This window comes from Podarcis gaigeae (genome assembly GCF_964106915.1).
Source record: "Podarcis gaigeae genome assembly, chromosome: 4".
NCBI classification, from domain to species: domain Eukaryota; kingdom Metazoa; phylum Chordata; class Lepidosauria; order Squamata; family Lacertidae; genus Podarcis; species Podarcis gaigeae.
Window position 1 is genome coordinate 74,254,791 of NC_139677.1, and position 21,453 is coordinate 74,276,243.

The following is a 21,453-nucleotide window of genomic DNA, read 5'->3' on the forward strand; positions in this document are numbered from 1 at the left end:
CACTTAAACTGTGGCTTATTACATTCCCTTTCTCCATTAAAGGAGACGCAAGCCAAGAAGAACCATTCTTCACTCACAGTGCTAATGCTTTGGGGCAATGACAGCTCATTAACCATAGTTAAGAACCCACAGTCCAAGTTCACAAATAATGCTAAGCTATGGTGGATGTTAACTAATGTTTTGTGAGCCAGCCACAACATTTGGTTAATGAGTGAACTTTGGTCATAGTTAATAAACCATAGTTAAGCTGCCTGGCCTGGGTTCACATTAATGCTAGCCCATCATTTAAGAAACCACATATTAATAAACCTCGGCTCAGCATTATGTGCGAACAAAACAATTCTTGGCAATAGCTCGCCAGGGTTTCAGAGATGGTAGGGGTTCAACCTGGAATCTTCTTATGCAAGGCAGACACTCTACCACTGAGCTGTGGCCCAAGCTATGGTCCAAAAATGTTTCCCCCACTTTTTGTGCACAAACCAGAAAACTATTATTCCACTTTCGCTGCAAAGTCACTGGACACTTACAGTGAAGGAGTCCTTGCACTTGAACAGACGGACAGCAGACATGATAAAAATTCTTTTCTGAAAAGAAACACTGAGAAAAATCTGCAATTCATAATTCTGATTTTTGCTCTTTCCAAAATCCCCTGCGTTGCTCTGAAAGGGCACGTGTCTGTGGTCAAAAGCATATCTTATCAGAGGCTTATTTGTCCCTGCATGCTTCATTACATTCTCACAAAAGACCAACTTGCAAGCTGCAGGCAGTTTCAAAGAAACATGTTTCAAAAGGAAACTTGCAGCAGGCCTGTATGAATCTTTTGTTTCCTGTGCCAAGATAACCTTTCCCCAAAGCTTCCTATCTTTACAACAACTCTTCCTGCCCTCAGGCTCCCCATCTCAGGTTTGTATCCTGGGACAAGAGGAACTGTTGCCTGCTTGGATGAGAAAGGTTCCTTTGCCTTTCCAAGAATGAAGACCATCTGTTTCTGGAAAAATGACAGGTTCCCCTTTAGGACCTCATTATTGCACACTATCCTTAGAATCATAGAATTGAAGTGTTGGAAGGGACCTTGAGGACCATCTAGTCCATGGGGAGGCAAACTAAGGACCGGGGGCCGGATCCGGCCCAATCGCCTTCTAAATCCAGCCCGCGGATAATCCAGGAATCAGCATGTTTTTACATGAGTAGAATGTGTACTTTTATTTAAAATGCATCTCTGGGTTATTTGTGGGGCATAGGAATTCGTTCTTTTTTTTTCTTCTCCAAAATATAGTCCGGCCCCCCACAACGTTTGAGGGACAGTGGACCGGCCCCATGCTGAAAAAGTTTGCTGACCCCTGATCTAGTCCAATCCCCCGTAATGCAGAAAAATGCAGCTGTGGGGCTCAAACCTGCAACCTTCGTGTTATCAGCACCATGCTCTAACAAACTGAGCCATGCAATCCTTGCTCCAAAAGTACAATAATGGGGGCAGTTCTTTCCTAGGAACTCACTTGACAGCACTTCTGCACTACAGACTCCATCTATGTGAACTAGTTTTTGGCATGTATTGATTCTGTAATATTGAAGTCTATTCCCGAGGCATATTTTCTTGATCTGCTACTGCATGTAGAAAATGACTAACATATCACTTTGAAGTTCTGATAAATCTAAAATGCGTGAGAACAAGTTTGGGCGTGATGGAAAGAAAAAGAAGCAAAAAACCACAGATTGGTGGCATCTAAAAATGTAAATACATTTGTTTCTCAGTTGGTAAGAAATGTATTATTATTATTATTATTATTATTATTATTATTATTCACTAGTGCTATGAGATTTCTGTCAATCAGGTTTATGTTTTTGGGTTTTTTTAAAGGCACCATCATCTCATTTTCAACTGAAAAATTGTGGAGGTTATGTAAAGTTTGCATAACAGTTATGAAAGAAGGGATAATCTTTAAAGCGTATGGAAAAATGGACAGTGTCACTTGCTTTGGCGTTCACACAAAGGAAGAGAAAAAGGAGGTGGCACAATTGTAACATGAGACTCTCATGAAAAGTAAAGCTGATTAACATGAAGCAATCAAATACATTTCCACGAGTATAAAAGAAACTATGGCAATCCTATATTCAGTGGCCTGGTAGCAAATCACATTGAACTAAACGACCCTTCCTTCTGAGCAAACATGGGTAGGATTGCACTGTAAATGTCATTCAGCCATGCTACATTGACAACTATTTAAAGAACAAATAATTTAAAAAAGAATAATTTATTATTTATACCCCGCCCATCTGGCTGGGCCTCCCCAGCCACTCTGGCGGCTTCCATAGAAACCAAAAATACAGTAAAAGAAGGACTGATTAAGTGGAAACCCATGAAACAAGCTTTTTTAAAAAAATCCTTTCTGCACCTACTTTGCTTTCCAACACATACCACTCTTTTTACATACAGACATCTCATACTCCCAACACTCAAACCTAAACTATACTTGAAGTTAAATGTGCTTTTCCACCTAACTTGCAACATGTTGTTGTTTTTTTCATGTAACTTGCATTGCTAGTGTGCTTGTGTGAGATAACTAATCAGAGCAGGCAATCCTTCCTAGCCTGCTGAAAACTTCTGTTTTGAAGGTGCAGTTGGCATTGGAGGAGATCCTCCATTGGCATCTGTGTGGTGATTCTCCGTCCCTGCAAGCTAACAGCACTTTCAAAGGACGGATTTTAATCAAGACTGAAACAAGGCCAGAATAGCTTAAATTCCCCTTCTGTTCTTGCCCTGATACAAGCTGGTACAATATTCATTTTTTTAAAAACCCTGCCTGATAAGTAGCTGAAATGTTCAAGTCAAGGGTGAAATCCAACAGTGTACCATAGCCTTTAGGATTGGGAACTGGGGTCGGAGTAAGAGCTTCTCACTGTGCTCAATCTATACCTGCAGTTGGAAGTTCTGCCTTTCTCCTGTAACATGCAAGTGCGGTTTAAGTGGTGGACTTAGAATGTGCCTACAGTGGTACCTCGGGTTACAGATGCTTCAGGTTACAGACTCGGCTAACCTAGAAATAGTACCTTGAGTTAGGAACTTTGCTTCAGGATGAGAGCAGAAATCATGGGGCGGCAGTACGGTGCACCATTCGCTACAGTGGTACCTCAGGTTAAGAACAGTTTCAGGTTAAGAACGAACCTCCAGAACGAATTAAGTTCTTAACCTGAGGTCCCCCTGTATTTCTTTCTTCAAATCACCTTCCATAAAAGCACAAGAACAGTCTGTTGGATCAGGTCAATGGTCCACCTAGTCCAGCATCCTGTTCTCACAGTGGCCAACCAAATGCCTGCGGGAAACCAGGGAGCAGAACATGCGCTCGAGAGCACTCTTGCCTCTCGTGGTTTCCGGCAACTAGCATTCAGAAGCACTGCTGCCTTCAGATGAGGAGGCAAGAGCATCAGCACCATGGCTAGTAGCCATCCACAGCCCTCTCCTCCTCCATGAATTCATCTGATCCTCTTTTAAAGCCATCCAAGTTGGTTGCCACCACTGCCTCCTGGGGGAGCGAGTTCCTTAGTCTGACTATGCACTGCAGGAGGAAGTACTGTATTTTTCGCTCTATAACACGAACCCGACCATAACACGCACATAGTTTTTAGAGGAGGAAAATCTGTAGGCATGCCACCCGTAGGCATTCCCTCCATAACACGCACAGACATTTCCCCTTACTTTCTAGGAGGAAAAAAGTGAATGTTATGGTGCATAAAATACGGTACTTTCTTTTATCTGCCCTAAATCTTCCAACATCCAGCTTGACTGGATGTCCCCGAGTTCTATCTACTTTCTCCATGCCATGCATAATTTTATAATCTTCCAGCATGCCACCTCTTGTTTGCCTTTTCTCTAAATTAAAAAGTTCCAAAGGCTGCAACCTTTCCTCATAGGGAAGTCGCTCCATCCCCTTGATCACTTTTTTGGCCCTTTTCTGAACATTTTCCAACTCTACAATATCCTGTTTGAGGTGAGGCGACCAGAACAGTACAAAGTACCTTGGTTTTCAAACAGCTTAGTTCTTGAAGGTTTTGGCTCCCGAACGCCACAAACCCGGAAGTGACTGTTTCGGTTTGTGAACTATTTTTGAAAGCCGAACGTCCAATGGGGCTTCAGTGTCTTCTGACTGGCTTCCTGTAGCCAATCAGAAGCCGTACTTTGGTTTCTGAACATTTTGGAAGTCGAACGGACTTCTGGAACAGATATCGTTCAACTTCCAAGGTACAACTGTACTCTTAATTGTGGTCACACCATAGATTTGTCTAACAGCATTATGGTAATATCGTACGTAGCATGTCTTCCTTTCAGCCATCTATATAACCCCGAAGTTTTATACCATATACAAAGTAACTAAGCTTAGTCACATGTTTGTCTCAATGCCACCAGCTACAACCACATCCTGGTTCTTAACTGTAGTTCAGTTCAATTATAAAAGGCTTCTAAAGTTTTTAATACAAAAAATAATAATATCAAGAAGGGGATTTTCATGTTATGCTTGCATAAACATGAGTTCCTGCACTATAAAGAAATGGGAGAAATGTATCGCCTTTAAAATGGACAGCATGCCATGCTAAATTAAATATGCTTTTAAGACCACTGATTTCAATAAAATTAAGCACACTGTAGTCTGTGTTTCAATTATAACATATCTCCAGCTGACACCAGTTTCAACAGTGTCACTTTACAAGCTCAGGCATATAACCTACTAGCATTACCTCTTTAGGATTATAGCTCAGTAACACAGGAAGGTATCTTTTTATTTTTAAGAAATGCTCTCTCTATTGAGCGTCTAGTTTTTCTGGAAAAGCTTGGTTTAAAAAATAAATAAAAGCTAAAATTCCAATGTAATCGTAAGACTCTGAGAGCGGAAAGGCTAAGGAAAACATCAAAAGGTCACAAGACATGGAATACCATCACGAGATAAGTCACACAGTCCATTTTATTTTCCAGCATAGCCTTGTAGCCTTCAGAAATTCAAAGCCTGCAGTCCTGCGGAAGCATGAGAGCCCCGTAAAGAAAAATAAACAGGGGCAAGTGAACAGCAGCATGTCACAGGTATCAGGTTTGCTAACAACTGTGAGTCAACAATAAGGTGGAAGAGAAAGGAAGGGCTCTGTTCATTCATCCATCTCAATAATGAGCCCTACCTCTCTATGTCGTACAGAAGGGACTCATAAGAACATACTAGCCATAACAGCTATGCTCTGCCTCCACAGCTGGAAGCAGCAATACTTCTCAATACCAGTTGCTGGAAGCCATAGGAGAAAGAGGGCTCTTGTGCTCATATCCTGCCTGCTAGTTTCCCACAGACATCTGATCACCCACTGTGAGAATAGGATGCTGGACTAGATCGGCCACTGGCCTTTTCCATTAGGCTCTGCTGGAAGAAAAATCTGCTGGATCAGGCCAATAGCCCATCTAATTTAGCATCCTGTTCTCACAGTGGCCAACCAGATGCCTGTGGGAAACTCGCAAGCAGGACCTGAGCACAACAGCACATGCCATTACCAGCAGCTGGTATCCTGAAGCCTTTTGCCTCTGACTCAGGAAGTAGAACATAGCCATCTAGGTTAGTAGACATGGGTACAGTGGTGCCTCGCTAGACGAAATTAATCCGTTCCGTGAGGCTCTTCGTATAGCGGTTTTTTCGTCTTGCGAAGCAAGCCCATTGACAGCTTAGCGGATTAGCGCTACAGCTGTCAAGCGGCTTCCAGCGATCAGCTGTTAAGCGGCTTATCAGCGGAACAGCTGATAAGTGGCTTAGCGGCTTAAGAAAAGGGTGAAAAAAGCGAAAAAACCCACGGGGGGATGCAAGATTTTTTTCGTCTTGCAAAGCAACCCCATAGGGGAATTCGTTTTGCGAAGCGCCTCCAAAATGGAAAACCCTTTCGTCTAGCAGGTTTTTCGTCTTGCGAGGCGTTCGTCTTGCGGGGCACCACTGTATTCTTATCCTCCATGAGGTCTCACAGCCCTGCCCCTTCACACCACTGGCATGCAAGCTTACAGCTAATAACTGTCTCCCACAATATCACTCTTTACCTTGAACGGACCTGCTTAGAAATAATGACTCAAGAGTATAAGCACTTCCAGTCTTCATAAGGCATCTTCAAACTTTTTAGACCCAAAACCCATGTTTAACTCAAACATGCATTGGCAGACCCATTTCCCAATCTTTTACTACATCTTCACATGATGGTAGTGCTCCTGCTGTGACCCACCTTGGGTCATGCCACAACCCACTGATGCGTCTCCACGCACCAGTTGAGAACCAGTGCCATAAGGCGTATTAATGGGAAAGACTTCAAGTAATTAAGTCTTGGACCAGCAGCTCTATGAAACATTTCTAGTTTCTGTTACACCTCATTCTCATAACTGCTTGCCTCTTTTCAAAAGGCAATTACTCCACAAACTGCAGGAGGTAAGCTTCCCCAACAGTTAGCAGATGCCTGCCCCACTGCCCTTCTTTGAGGCTGTACAGGCAACTCTCAGCATACACTGGGATTATATTCTGGGGATAGCAGATAAAGCCAAAATAATGTATAGTCAAAACGCATTGGGTTCCAGGATGGGTGGGATTGCCAAAGTCTTTTTTCACGGATGCCTCACCCTTTTGATAGAAAAAATAATTGCCAAGCACAAAAAGCTGAACGTCCACAAGTTAAATGCGAGTTACCTGAATATTGCATCTCAGAATACTGAGGGGACCACCTTCAGAATACTAAGGGGACCACATTCTGTGATGCTGGCCGGCTTCCCATTGGCTGCAGGAAGCTCCTGCAGCTAATGGGAAGCTGCGCACACCTCCTCCGCGTCGGAAATAGCGTTTGCACGTGAATGCGCAGACACGCACTCCGGCCCACAGTGGCTTCTGCGGGACCGTAAACTGGCCCAAGCCACAAAAAATTTGCTGACCCCTGAGAAAGATTATTTGTGTGTAAGGGGAGCTAACTGGTTAGCAGATACTTCTTACTGGATTAACCTTTAGTGCTGAAAGACAAGAAAAGTTTCTGGATCTGCGGCCAGTGTTAGAAACTGAGATATGAAAGCTAGGAGCTAAACGGCACCTTAAACCTAGGTTATGGGCGCAACAACGGAATGTCTAGGCACACATAACAAGAATACAAAGCTGAAAATGAATGAACTGCAGCTAAAATATTATGTTAATCTTTCACATGGTCTAGTCTTTACCCTGCCCACCCCCCTAGTATCCTTAGGAGGGTCTCTTCTCCAGTCTTCAGAGAGTAGCTGGAAGTGGGAAGCAAAAAAAAAAAAGGTCCTCCTTTCCTACCACTCTGAATTTTAATCAGAAATCTTAGGTGCAGGACTGCTCCCAGAGGTCAAAAACTGCTTGCGGTTATGAAATGCCCTGTCGCAAAATGCTCCTAAAACAATGGGAATTTAGAACACTGTCTGCAGCTTGAAAATTTGCTACCTTTTCAGCTCTGAAAATACTTTTTTTTTTTACAGGTTCTGCAGCCCTACTGCAGTCCACTGATGTACATCAGAGAAGGGTTAGTTAATGTGATGATTCCCACACTGCACACACAGTGTTAAGGACCTGCCCTACCAATGTGAGAGCCCCAACCTCGAATTTGTTCTTACTAATTTTGAAGGTACATCGGGTTTAAGGACTTGTTTGTTTTGTTCTGTTCCTTCTACTCTTTTATTAGTCTTTCAGAGAAATCAAAGATATATAAATTGTTAAAATAAATAAATGCTAGTAAGGTTAAGAGTGAGGTCTGCAAAGGCAGAACCAAGGGAAAGCTAGGATCCAAGGGGAGGTAACTGATTAAGAAGGGTGGGGGAAACCCTGCAAAAGGACAGAGTTCACTCCTCTGCCCTCATTTCTCATCTAACTGCCTTCAGCTCCCACTCACTAATGCCTTAGGATTACATCCTTAAATCTCTCATTGGCTTCAGCCAGCATGCCAAACTCTCCATACCACTATACGTCAAGCAGGGAATACAAATCCATAAATGTCAGCTTGTATAGCACATGAACTTCCTTTCCAAAAGAACAAACATCTCTTTGTAATCAGAGGTAATGATCAGAAGAGTTGTCTACCATACAAAGCTTTCCCTTTGCACTAAGGACAGGACTGCCTATGCTGAAGAAATGAAGAGAATTAACCTAAAAAAACAAATTCTATGTCCTTGGATAGATTGTCTGAACTTGCATAATTCTCCTGCTTCTAATATATATCAGTGAAGGAAAGTGGGGGTGTTGGAAACTAAAGCTTTAGATCCTGGGCAGTGAAAATTCTACTAACAGCAAAATCCTATGTATGCTTACTCAACAAGGTCTCTACAGTTTTCAGCCAAGCCCCTGGCTGACTGCTGACTACTGACTACTACAGACACTGCTTAGTGTGCACACTTGTGACCTGCATCTTTGTTACATACGTAAGGTCTGGAAATTTGCTTTTTTAAGAAGAAGGGCAAGGAGGAGGATCTCAGATACTGAGTTCCATATACAGGTAACCAACCATGAGCTTTTGTGGCTTTAGGGCTCTTAGTAGACCACTGGCTTAATATGAGTCAACAGTGTGATGCAGCAGCAAAAAAGGTCATGCTATTCTAGGCTGCATCAACAGACATATAGATAGTGTCTAGATCAAGGGAAGTAATAATACCACTCTATTCTGCCTTGCTCAGACCATACCCTGAGTACTGTATCCAGTTCTGGACACCACAGTTTAAGAAGGATATTGTGCAGATGAATAATAATTTATTATTTGTACCCCGCCCATCTGACTGGGTTTCCTCAGCCACTGTGGGCAGCTTCCAACAAAGATTAGAATACATTAAAATGTCACACATTAAAAACTTCCCTAAGCAGGGCTGTCTTCAGAAGGTGACAACTATGATAAAGGGCCTGGGAACCAAATGTTATAAGGGTTTGAAGTAACTGGGTATATTTAGCTTGGAGAAGAGGAGACTAGGAGGATATATGATAGCCATCTTCATGTATCTGAAGGGCTGTCACATGGAAGATGGAGCAAGCTTGTTTTCTCTTGCTCCAAAGTTAGGACCTGTACCAATGGATTCAAGTTACAAGAAAGGAGGAGATTCTAACTAAACACCAGAAAGAACTTCCTGACAGTAAGAGCAGTTTGATGGTGGAACAGACTCCCTCATGAGGTTGTGGACTCTGCTTCCTTGGAGGCTTTTAAGCGGAGATCAGAAGGCCATCTGTCATGGACGCTTTAGTTGAGATTCTTGCATTGCAGGGATTTGGACTAAATGACCCTTGGAGTCCCTTCCAACTTTACAGTTCTACAATTCTATTATTCATACTGTCTTTACAACAGTTTCATTTAGTGTGCCTCTCCCTCTCACTTTCTACTGTCTATTTTTGTCCTGTTTCAGCCGTTTCAGTATTTGACTCACTACTCTGCTCACACATTTAACTTTCTGCTTCCTTCTGCTTCCTGATAAAGATCTAAATAGGACTGTGTGCCTTCCAGTGTTTGATTTAGAAGATTTATATGCCCCTGCCTTTTAAATCCAAGAGCAGCATCTCATTGTATAATAAAATAATACTGTGATTTTAAAAATGCAAACACCATAAATCAATAACACATCTAAACCCATAGCTATCTGACAGCAGTAAAAGGACTTTGCTTTATACAAGGACAGAAGAAATAAATGATTGCTAAGTTATGGGTTGACATGGTCACACCTGAAATGCAGCCTTGACCAAGGTAAGCAACAATTCCTTACCATCTATCAGCTTACCAGAGCCATTACTCAATCTGCCCATGCAACCTCATGTAGCTGGTGGGCTAATAATTTTTTAGGCATTTGCAAAGCTACTGCCAACATTACAATGAGCGGCAATGGGACAGATAACTTCCTACAACTCACAAGGGTACTTTATTAGACAGCTGCAATTTCAAAGGAAGAAATGGCTGGAGGCAACTGGCGGAGGGGGGACAGAGGCAAAAGGTAAGGGTTGAGACCTTTCTCAGCAGTTCAACAGCCATGCCTGTTCTTGGTGTTCCAAGGAGTTGCTCATACAGGGGTTTTTGCTGGACAAGTATATACTGGACAATCTACCACTGAGCTCCCCACCAGGTTAAGTAGTGGAGGAATGAGGTTCCTGGCTCAGACCAGATTACGTATGGACTACTCCACTGCCTGCACAGGTTACAGTAGCCTGCACTGCACTGTTACTTTGTTGAGCTAATCAGTGCTCTTTGGAGTAAAATTGTGCCACTACATGCTACTATTCTCTCATTCAGGGTGAGGTCAAGTGCTGTAGAGAGGAAAGCAAAAACTCTCTTGAAGAAAGTTTGAGACCCATTCCTGAACAAGTTCCTCTCTGGCCACCAACTCAAAGCCATGCTCTCCAAATTGCTTTCCTCCCAGCAGAGAGAAAGATGCTCCCCCACATAGGTTAAAAACAAGCAGCTTGGGGAGGGGGGTGATTTTGAGATGCAAAGCAAACGTGGAACCTAGAATTAAGTAGCCTCTCCCTTCCTGCTTTTCTTCCAGTTAAGATTTGTAGCCGGCGTAGGATCCTTTTGGTTTAAAAAAATGCAGAGAAAAGGAGCATGGAACTCCACTGCTTAAGTGGATTACAGGGAAAAGGCACTCCGAACACATGCTAATTTGCATGGTACAGAAGGTGTGTTCCCAAGCCTGCATTTTCAGAGTGACTAGTGCACACTCAAAGCCATCTTTTCCACACCTCTGAACTCCCCAAAGATTGGCTCTTTTCTGTTCCTGAACAGACCAAGACTATAGGATGTCCCTATTTTCATTGGAAAAATGTTAGAGGGTATGCTTTCAGGGCCGCTCTGCATAATGCTTGACAAGGAAATCGAGAAAACCACTGGATAATGCATTCCAGGCCTTGATTCCAAATTCTGCCTGATGAGAACATGTAGTCTTTGCATAATGTTGAAAAAAGTTGGAGGTGTACCTTTTACTCAAGCTGTGATATACATCAACAGCTTTACATCAGCTTAGTGTATTTGCCCCTCAATGAAGGTTACAGATGTTGCCCTAAGGCTATGTCTTCATACCAACAAAGGTCTGTATAGTTAAAGCCATGGTTTTCCCAGTAGTGATGTATGGAAGTGAGAGCTGGACCATAAAGAAGGCTGATCGCCGAAGAATTGATGCTTTTGAATTATGGTGCTGGAGGAGACTCTTGAGAGTCCCATGGACTGCAAGAAGATCAAACATATCAATTCTTAAGGAAATCAGCCCTGAGTGCTCACTGGAAGGACAGATCGTGAAGCTGAGGCTCCAATAATTTGGCCACCTCATGAGAAGAGAAGACTCCCTGGAAAAGACCCTGATGTTGGGAAAGATGGAGGGCATAAGGAGAAGGGGACGACAGAGGATGAGATGGTTGGACAGTGTTCTCGAAGCTACAAACATGAGTTTAACCAAACTGCAGGAGGCAGTGGAAGACAGGAGTGCCTGGCGTGCTCTGGTCCATGGGGTCACGAAGAGTTGGACATGACTAAATGACTAAACAACCAAGTGTATTTTCCCCTCAATGAAGGTTACAGATGTTGCCCTAAGGCTATGTATTCATAGTGCATGTCACAGTAAGCAAGTTAAGCACTATTAACTTGAGTAGGAGTGGGAAAGCTGGTTTTTATCCCGTGTACTTCTGAAAAACTTCTTGAGCACAAGTATGTCCAGCCTCAGTGCTATGTGTGCACTTCAGTGTTCCTAAAATGTGGACTGAGGTCTGTCCTCAAACCAAAATTTTAAAATAGCCTTTAAATATAAAATTGTATAGAAAACATGCAACAATTATTCATTTCCCTAGAAGTATATTCCATCATTTCTCCCAGAAGTGGCTTGAGGGGAAGAATAAATCTTTATTTATAAAAAGTGTGTTTATAAAATTAATTTTGACAGGATATTTTTAACCTGTTGCTGTTCATAACTTAGCACCTAAAATTAGTGTTTGAGGGCATGGATAATTTTTTGCAGATTAGTTCCAAATACAGGGCTTATACCAGTGCTCAAAATTCCCCTGACACCAGGTGAATTTGCAACTAGCATGGGTCCAATTGCGACCATGTGGAGATCTCTGAATGCCAGGTTGATGCCTGACATCTCCATCTGGCTGCCCCCCCCCCCCCGTTTTCTTAATGAAGTAAGCAGAGGAGCTTAGTTATTGCGTTTATATCCCATCTTTTTCTCCAAGGAGTACATGGTTCCCCCTCCCCGCAGTTAATCCATACAATGACCCTGTGAGGTAGATTAAGAGGCTGTGACTGGCCCAAGGTCACCCAGTGAGCTTCATGGCTTGAGTGGGGATTTGAACTCTGTTATCTCACAGGCCCTATGGGGAAGCTATATAAGTTAAGTAAGAAATAAGGGGAAAGCTTGAATTTGTTTTATTTGATGCGTTGTAAACCACCTTGAGATTTTTTCTTTAAAATATAAAGTGGCATAGAAATCCAATGAATACTAATAATAACAACAGTAAATCTAATTAGGAAAAAGGTGCCTAGACATTGCATTGCAGTGACTGTAAACTAGGTTTAAGCTGCTGTTTGGCGATTAGCTTATATATCTGAGTTTGTAACACTGGTTTATACTCTCATTCTCTAACATGGATCAGAATTGCAAATGTACGTTTAATTCCCCCTCCCCCACTTAAATTTTAGATCTTCAAAGGGAAGGAGGCATTCTGCACAACACTGCTGCAGAGATGCACTTCAACTTAATCACTCTCCCTACAAAATCCTGGCTGAAATGTTCTAAGACAGTGATATCCAACAGGTAGATTGCAATCTGCTCAACAATAATTGCTTCATAAAAAAAACCGTGGTAGGTCACTGCCAGGTTTTTTTATAGTGGGAGTAGATCTCACTCTCTTGAAAGTTGGACATGCCTGTTCTAAGAGGAAGCCCATATCCAAAAGGAAATGACAACAAATCATATGCAGAGGAGAAGTGAATATTACAAACCCCAAAACACGGCTAAGCATGCTAAGAGGTAACACATCTCCAAAGGATGTGGGAAAATTATATAAAAGCAAATCAAGTGCACTGGAGAATTACATTACAAATCCATCTGTTTTAAATGGGACTTCTAATCAAATCAGCTTTATCTTCTCTTTTCTCCCCCAATAGCCTAAAAATAAAACAGGCTGTCAGTTTTTCTAAAGACAGACATGGATCTCTATCTGGGGATTTCCCCAAGGAATGGTCCAAGAACAACAGAATCAACCTGAGAACCACAACAAAATATTTTCCATCACTCTATAGCCCATGTTGCCTTGCCTTTCCAATAAATTTCCTTCATGTGCAAAAACTAAAACCTAAAATAAAAATGGGACACATGCAGAGAGAAAAGCCTTTGGAAGCAAACGGTGATGAACATGTAAAGCAAGCATGTTTGAGCAACTTTGTTCAGTTTGCCTAGTTTACATAGCAATCTAACAGACATTTCTTAGTAGTAAGCACCATTAAAATCAGTGGGACTTGGAAGTAAATATGTTCAGGGGTGGACTACACAGTCTATAAATGGGTCTTATGATTACCGTGCAGCAAGCAACAAAGGGAAGCCACAGCTTGAAACAGTAAGCAACAATTTTGACAACCAAATGACCATTTCTCTCATGCCCGTTTACAGTGTCCAAATTTCACTCTGTCCTGTAGAGATTCTTAAACGCATGCACTTACAGAATTTGCTATTCCATTTTCCAGAACCTTTAATTCACCCATGTTGGTCTAGTCCACTTACCTAGGCTGCATTTACACAGCAGTCTATTCCATTTTCACAATGTTCCCCTTAACTGTCATTTTTGCACATTCTGTTTGAACTTCCACCCTTCCAGAAACACAGCAGAATATAGCACCCATTTCTGTATTATTTGCAAATGAAGTCTAGAAGGAAATAACACGGAAATGAGAGCTAAACTTGTGCTATATTCTGCTACATTTCCAGAAATGGCTTTTATGACACCTAAAAGTTCAAATACATGCTGAGATTAGCATTTCAGGGACAGCTGGGATAATGGAATTAACTGCTGTGTGAATACAGCCTCAAAATGATTTCCATTCAGCTTTCAAGCAAATGGACCAGAGATGAGTACATACACAAAGTATGGATGATGTGTAATGTTTCGTGGATTTAAGCCTGCTGATTTCAACGGATCTAGTCTTGAGTATACATTAGTTGGATATCACCCAAGTATATTTATAATTGATATTGGTTGTAAAACATAAAGTCAATTAACATCACTAGGACCAAAGTCTTGACCTCAATAAAATTCAGAATTTCACCATTCTGGAAGTCTGGATTTGTGGAAAGACAAATGTTTGTGGAGAGTGGGAATGGTTTCGTTAAACCTTTTGGCTGCAAGCTGTAAAACCAACACATAATAGGCGCAAGGTACTTGGAAAAAAAGTCACAAGAGGTGAAGGCTGTTCTTGTTTAAACTTGCCTAACTTTCACCGCGGAAAAAAATCAAAGGGCCCAGACATCTCTTTAAACTGTTTGCACAGACTCACCTCACCAGGACCAAAACCGAATAAATGTTTTTAAGAGCGTAGGAAGAAAAGTGAGACAGAGAAAATTATAAGCCACAACGATTGAGGGGGCGGGCTAGTGAGGGAAGGGATGACTGGGCCACCACTGCCTGTCTGCATTTAACCTTTTCAAGGAGCGATGCTGCTGCTGCAGCAGCCGCTCTCTACCACGTCGGCCCTTTTCGGCTGCTTGCTAACAGCACCGAGAGGGAGGAAGTCACGCCTCTCTCAGCAGATCTCGTTTCACTCCGAGGCCTTAAACTTTTCGCCTTTTTTCCTGGAAGCACGGGAGGCAGGAGGGACAGGGAGGCATGGAAACCGGGAAAGGTTTCCCCTCCGGCTTTGAAAAAGCACGAGGAGAGAAGCCCCGAGATCTGTGATCGCTGCAGGAATCCTCCCCAGGAAAGCGCGGGCTGCGTCTCTCGCCGATGCGAGGGGAAGTTTGAAAGGAAGAAAGCGCTCTCTCTGTCTGCCTCGCTCCCAAAATACATGCCACATTGGGAGGGGGGAGGTTGGGGAGAGACAAAGGCAGGACCCCGAAACCCGCGCGGATGCTCGGGGGGGGGCACTTTTCTCGCGCGTCCTAAAAAGTTTGAAACCGCAGCGCCAAGCTCTTCTCGAAACCCTCTCGTGCAGCCACGCGCTCCCTCGCTCCAAGCCTGAGGTGGGAAAGCCTTCAAGGCTTGCAGGACATACCCACTTTCCTTTTGCCTTCGTACGCAGAGATCCCTCCCCTCCCCCCCCCCCCCGATAAATCCAGGTGGGAAAGAAATAATCCGCTTCACGTAAGATTTGCGCGGAGTGTCACTCTTGGTACCCGCAATCCTTCCGCGCAAAGCTTTGCATCCCACCCGCCCCCATTTCTGCAACAGACTGAAGCGCAGAGAGAAGAAGGGTCGCCTCGCAAGCGACCTCGTTCAACTCACCCAGGCTGGCCCCTCCCCCCCCCCCCCCCGCTGGCCCAAGAGGCAAGTCCTCCCTCAGAGGTGGGGAAGGCGCCAGCGTCCTAACAGCCAGGCAGCTGCGGAGATCTTTGCAGCGTCAGGCGGCCCCTCCTCTCCACAGACGTTCGCTTTTCCTTACCGCGCCCGGCGGGCTGCTGCTCTTTCGCTAACCTCCAGCGTGGCTGGAGCCGCTTGCGCTGCAGCGCCGGGACTTTCCCGCCTTGTGCTCCCAGCAGCCTGTGCTTCCCGGCGACGGCTCCTTGCTGCCTCACTCTTCGGCCCTCCCGTCGCTCCGGCGGGTCTTCAGCGCGAAGGGACGGAGCCTCATCTGGGCAGGAGGCCGTGGCGGAGAGAGGGAGGAGGGAGACGGACGGACGGACGGTGGGAGGGAGGGACGGAGGGACAGAGCCTGGCGCTAAGTCGGCGCTGCGCCGCCTGGGCTGCGAGCAAGAAGTCCGAGAAGGCGAGGGAGTCCGCGGCAGGAGGAGAAGGAGGCTCCGCCCGCTGCAGCCGCCGCCAACGGCCTGCCCACTCGAGGAGAGGGAAGCCCTCCAGGTCGCGGGGCGAGCCCGGCCCCTCCTCCGCGCACAAGGAAAAGTTCAGAGGCAGGCGAGGAGACGCGGCAGCTGGACGAGTCAGCTGCGCTCTAGGGGACGCCGCCCGAGCGAGGTCTCGGAGGGCTTTCGCCTGCCACAAGCCAGCCCCCAATATTGCTGGGTATTGGAGGGGGCCTTGCAGGCCCGGGTGAGCCCGGCCCCCTGCTCCAGGCAGGAAAGCTAGAGCCGGGCTGAGCCTCCCCACCTTGAAGACTCCCAGGAAGGGAAACCCCCCCTGCGCCAACCTGGTGACTTTATTCCAAGGTTAAAAGGTTAGGGCGCTTTGGGCCGGGGGGACACATTCCCTTAAATAGGCAGTGGACTCCTAGGGGCCGAGGTCCCTTCGCCCACTCCTACCCCAATGAAATATTTGAGGCGTCCGCCCCCAAAGTTGCTGGGCATTGCCATTCAAATAGTGTCCGTGCATCGCGTCATATGATTGATTATGCAGAGTAGGGCTTACCCGCCTCCCCCATTTTATTCAGGTTGGCACCCCTGATGGGTGGTGTTTTATTTTTGCTCTTAGCAGACCTCTTGACATTTAATGCACCTAAGGCAGCACGTTCTTTCATTAACTTCAGTGTTTCTGCTTGGGAGTGAACACCTAAGGCCCTCTTTCCTGGGTTGGTAATGTGGTTGTTAGGGCCTGTTTGCTTGCAGCTCTTTCACACGTGTTTTCTGCATGGGGTGCTTCCCACAAGGCAGGAGGAGCTGCTGGTGTTGTTGTGAGGATAGCCCAGAGTTTCCATCTCCTGTTTGGCTTCTGGGAGAGGGGGAAACCAGCACATTGGGAAGATGTGGATTCTAGACTGGAAGCGAAACATTTCTCTCTTTTTTTACACCAGAGTCCAAACTCCAGCTTCCCTCTCTGTTTGACCTCTCTCTGAGGGAGAACAGAATGGGAGGTAAACAACACAGTCAAATATACTCAGAAGTTCTTTTCTATAGGACTTACTCTCAGGTAAAGGCTGTCTGAGGCGGTGAGGCTGTACAGGCTTACTAGGGAGTAAGCCCCACTGAACACGGTCTAAATTAAAACCTAGGACAAACCTAGGGTGAAAGACAAACAGGGTGATGAAGAAGGCACTCCTAATTTCTGTCAAGCACAGGAGTCCCATAGGCATAAAGCCAGGATTTTTGTTGGGGGGCACAGTACCGACATGATTGGTCAGTTACTTAAGTATTTCTGTTGTTTTAGTTGATGGGGAGGGCAGCGTATGAGAGTCCGCTATTGCCTGCATAACTTAATTTTACTGTACGTTGGGATACTGTTTGCTAAAAAGCATTATTTGCCCTGTTCTTGCAGAAGCTCTTCTGACAGAACCAGATGTCTTTCCTTCCTTCCTGCATTCTTAAAAGTGGGCTTCTGGTAAAGCAATCTGATATTCTTAGAAAACACCCAAACTGAGGGTCTGGTTCAGCCCCTCCCATAAGCCTTTTCTTTTTTATTCCCCAAGATTTTACCAGTTTGGTAGTGGTGGCATCCACGAAGATGAATAAATAAATAAAGTGGGCACAGAGTGCTTTAGAGATGCAAATTTCCCCCTCTCCAGTCATCAGATCAATGATTTGATAAGCAGGGAGGGGTGATAATTCCATCCTCAGCTGATATGCTGAGGGGAAGTTTCTGTCCTGTGACTGTGAGAATGTGTGAGGGTTATCCTGCAGGAAAATTATTATTTACTTCACTGGGTGGGAGCTAATAAGTTGTAAGCTGCTACAATGATTTAATGTTTCTGAGGGCCACCACTACCCATAAAAAATGGAAAGATATCTACATTTCTGACACAAGTTAACTTTGTATTTTCTGTAAAGGGCATGTGAAACAAAAGTCTTCCTGCCCACAAAGCCCCTATTAGTTGAAACTCCAATATGTTTGTTTCCCACTATGATTTTAGTTATGTAAAGGCCATTCAACACCTACAGAAAACTTATGATCAATGCATGTTGGGTAGACCGAAAAGCCAAGATTAGAATCCATTATCATACCTTCAACTCAGGAGCTGAACCATTGCAGAAAGAATCACCCCTTTCCCCAAGGTAAAGAAAAGACACTTGGGACATGCTGCCTTTTACTCTTGGCTTGTGCAATTCAAAGCAAAACCACAGAATGCTGTCCTGTGCATCATAAAACACTGGTATTACATTACAAGATGACATATTCACCAGAGAATCTGCACTAGTTTTGCTAGGTTTGTGTCAACACACTTTGAAAAATAGTCTCGAAACTCCAAATAAGAGGAACTTGAGTGACACATCAGTATCTGAGAGAAATCTTAAGTGTGTACTTTTCCATGAATTATTTTTGGCTGCACCCTAGATCTATGTTTCACTGTACTTTGCCATTATAACGAGGAGCTGCAGGCTAGTATTACATTTACTTTCAGTTTAGGATCAAACCTGTTTCCACTCTCAGAATCATAGAACTGTAGTGTTGGAAGGGACCCTGAGGACCATCTAGTTCATGGGTAGACAAACTAAGGCCCGGGGGGCCGGATCCAGCCCAATCACCTTAATCCGGCCTGCAGACAGTCCAGGAATCACTGTGTTTTTACACGAGTAGAATGTGTCCTTTTATTTAAAATGCATCTCTGTGTTATTTGTGGGGCACAGGAATTTGTTCATTCCTCCCCCCCAAAAAATATAGTCCAGCCCCCCACAAGGTCTGAGGGACAGTGGACCAGCCCCCTGCTGAAAAAGTTTGCTGACCCCTGTCCAACACCCTGCAAATAACTGCAGTGCTTCTCATAGCGAGCAGATTAAATAAGATTGCTTATAGCTTTAATCATAATGGGCAGATTAAATGTGATTGTCAGAAATGTGACACTTCCTGTTTCCAAGATTTTGATATATTGTGTATTCTCTTTTATATAACACTACCACTTCAGCCTGAAAGTCTGCCTTCTAGTGCCCCAATTTTACTTATTGGAACTGAAAGCCAGAGAAATTGTGCCCCAAGGCAAATAAAGCAAGTCAGTCTAATGTCAACACTGCTAATTGGCTAGGCACCAGTGCTGCCTGAATATAGGTACCTAGCCTTCAACATGTTTTGGGTACAATTCCCATCAGTCATGGCTAGCATTTCCAGTGTTCAATTCTGTGATTTACCCTACATGATCTGCGACTGCATTATCTGAAAGAGCACATTCTCCCCTATGAGCCTGTCTAATTTTAAGGGAGAGGCCCTTCTCTCTGAGCTGCCAACATTTGAAGAACATTTGGCAGGAACTCGAGGGAGGGCCTTCTCAGTGGCTGCCCCTGTTTTGTGGAACTCCTTGCCAAATAAGACTTGGCTAGATCCTTCTCTGATAAACTTCCACAAGAAGGCAAATATAACTCATAAGCTGACTTATAAATATGTCATATGGTTTTGTAGTTTTTATTGCTATTTTAGCTACCTTGGGTTTTTTTTTGTTTTTTAAAATGTATTTTCTTCCTGTTTTATCCTATTTTCTTATATTTTATTGTATTTGCATTATAGTTGTTTGCCACCTTGAGCTTCATTTGGTAGAAAAGCCAAGATACAAATAATTTTGCATACGACCTTTCTATATAGATAAAAATGTAAGGTTTTCATTGTGCAGCCCACCCTGGAGGATTTATAGTGCTGTATCACAGTCTTGGATTCACCTGAAGTCAAGGCAGGGGGGGCTTAAGATAAAACAGCAGCAGAGGTTTGAATAAAGCAGGGATGGAGAGATACGTAGGAGCTATGAGAGAACGAGGGGCTTGAAGGAGCTGGGTAGAGAGGGAGTGAGATTCCCCTTCACTTCACTGGCCATTTTATCAAAATGTTCCTTCTATTATTTCCTCTTTTTTCATACATCACCAGCTTCCTTTAAAAACCGTGATTTTTGAGAATAAATATGACCTTACACAATTTATTCTGGTCACCCAAATCTGCATTTTCAGATATGGAATGTGATGAATTGATCTAAAAGTATCTCCAAACTATTGTTTTGTATTATGCACATGAATCCAACTGGATCCTAAAACTTACACAGTATCTCTACCCTTGTGCATGTTGATTCCCTTCCTCCTTTTCTTCAACCAAACCAGCAAATTATGGTTGCACTTGCCCTGCAAACCAGGTATTGATCCTGGTTTCTAATATTGGTTTCCAGGGAAAAACACAAGCCATAGCCAATTCAGATGAAACAGTCACCTGTGTTTTGCCTCACACCGTGAAGGAGAAAAGAAATTGCAGCATGGCGGGGAAGAAGAGAGTCCAGCCAGGTTCATGCACAGAGAATCATACCACTTGACATTGCACCTGAACCATCCCTGTCTCTCTGCTTGCAAAATAGCAGAACTGGATTCAGCCACTTGATGCCACTCAACGCTGGGGAAGAGAAACCTGCCATGCTGCACTCATTGCTTAGTGTGTACTGAACTGAAACAAACTGAAATTCCAGCAGAGGGTGATGGCTTATGCCACCTAATTTGCTTATTTATGCTCTCCCCCCCCGCCCCCACAGCGAAGGCTGACCTTTGATCAACTGTTCTGTTTCTCATGAAAACCATAATTTACTCTTTGGTGTACTCAACAAAATGCCTATCACTACAGCACTCAAAAACAGAGCTTCCTTTACCTGGCTACTGATTTTGTCCTGCTGCTGGATAATATATTACTTTTCTCATGCTAATTTAATTATAAACATATTATCATTTATTTTAAAGGAAGAATCTCAACACAGAAAAATACATACTGTACATAACGCATGTTCAAAAACTGCAGTACACAAGAACTTCCAAAGAGGTTGGAGGAAGAAATGATTGCATGACTTTCACAGGCAATGCTTTTTGCTACGCCACAGTACAAAATGCCATGAATGAAGTAGTCCTGATTTGTTGTGTCCCATTGTTGATAATACATGTTTCACACCTACATGTGGTAGTCCAATCACATATTGGAACAGCCCCCACGATGGCAACAAAGTCCTGAGCTCCACTAGTCAAGGCTTGCTTATTAATCACAGTTATAATCCACCCTTCACTGCATGATGCCAAAGTGGGGAACATAAGTAAAATGCATAACAGCATAAAACATAAAAATAATGAAAACCACAGTTAGAACAGACCAGTTAAACATTCTGCAGGAGGTAGCTCACTTTTATTTTATTTATTCCAATCTCCTGTGAAGGCCTGGGCAAAGATGTGTGTCTTTACTTGCCAACACACACACACACACACACTTGTGAGGGATGCACCTCAGAGGGGAGGGCATTCCACAGTCTAGGGGTCCCCCAGAGAAAGCTCCCTCACATGCTACCACCCCCAAAATTTCACTGAGTGGGAAGTAGGGTATTGCAAGTGGGGCCTCCCCTGCCAATTTAAATACCTTGACAGGTTGGCAAGAGAGAAGGTGCATCTTCAGATACCGGTAT

The 21,453-nt window shown here is 43.9% G+C and overlaps 1 protein-coding gene and 1 long non-coding RNA gene across 6 annotated transcripts in view; one reads left to right on the forward strand and one right to left on the reverse strand.

Moving 5' to 3' along the window:
- The window catches only part of ST3GAL6 (ST3 beta-galactoside alpha-2,3-sialyltransferase 6), a 41,166-nt gene extending 24,865 nt beyond the window's left edge, over positions 1–16,301 (reverse strand). For 3 of the 5 annotated variants that reach the window (XR_014563631.1, XM_083737226.1, XM_083737223.1), the window contains exon 1: positions 15,610–16,301. The gene's annotated coding sequence lies outside the window, so the exon portion shown is untranslated. The remainder of the gene's footprint in view (positions 1–15,609) is intronic. The other 2 variants (XM_083737227.1, XM_083737224.1) reach the window with 2 other exon arrangements.
- Positions 6,929–19,965, forward strand: LOC310843929. The gene is made up of 2 exons (XR_014563792.1): positions 6,929–10,991; positions 11,514–19,965. It is a non-coding gene; the product is annotated as an uncharacterized lncRNA (long non-coding RNA).
- The last annotated feature ends 1,488 nt before the right edge of the window (positions 19,966–21,453 follow it).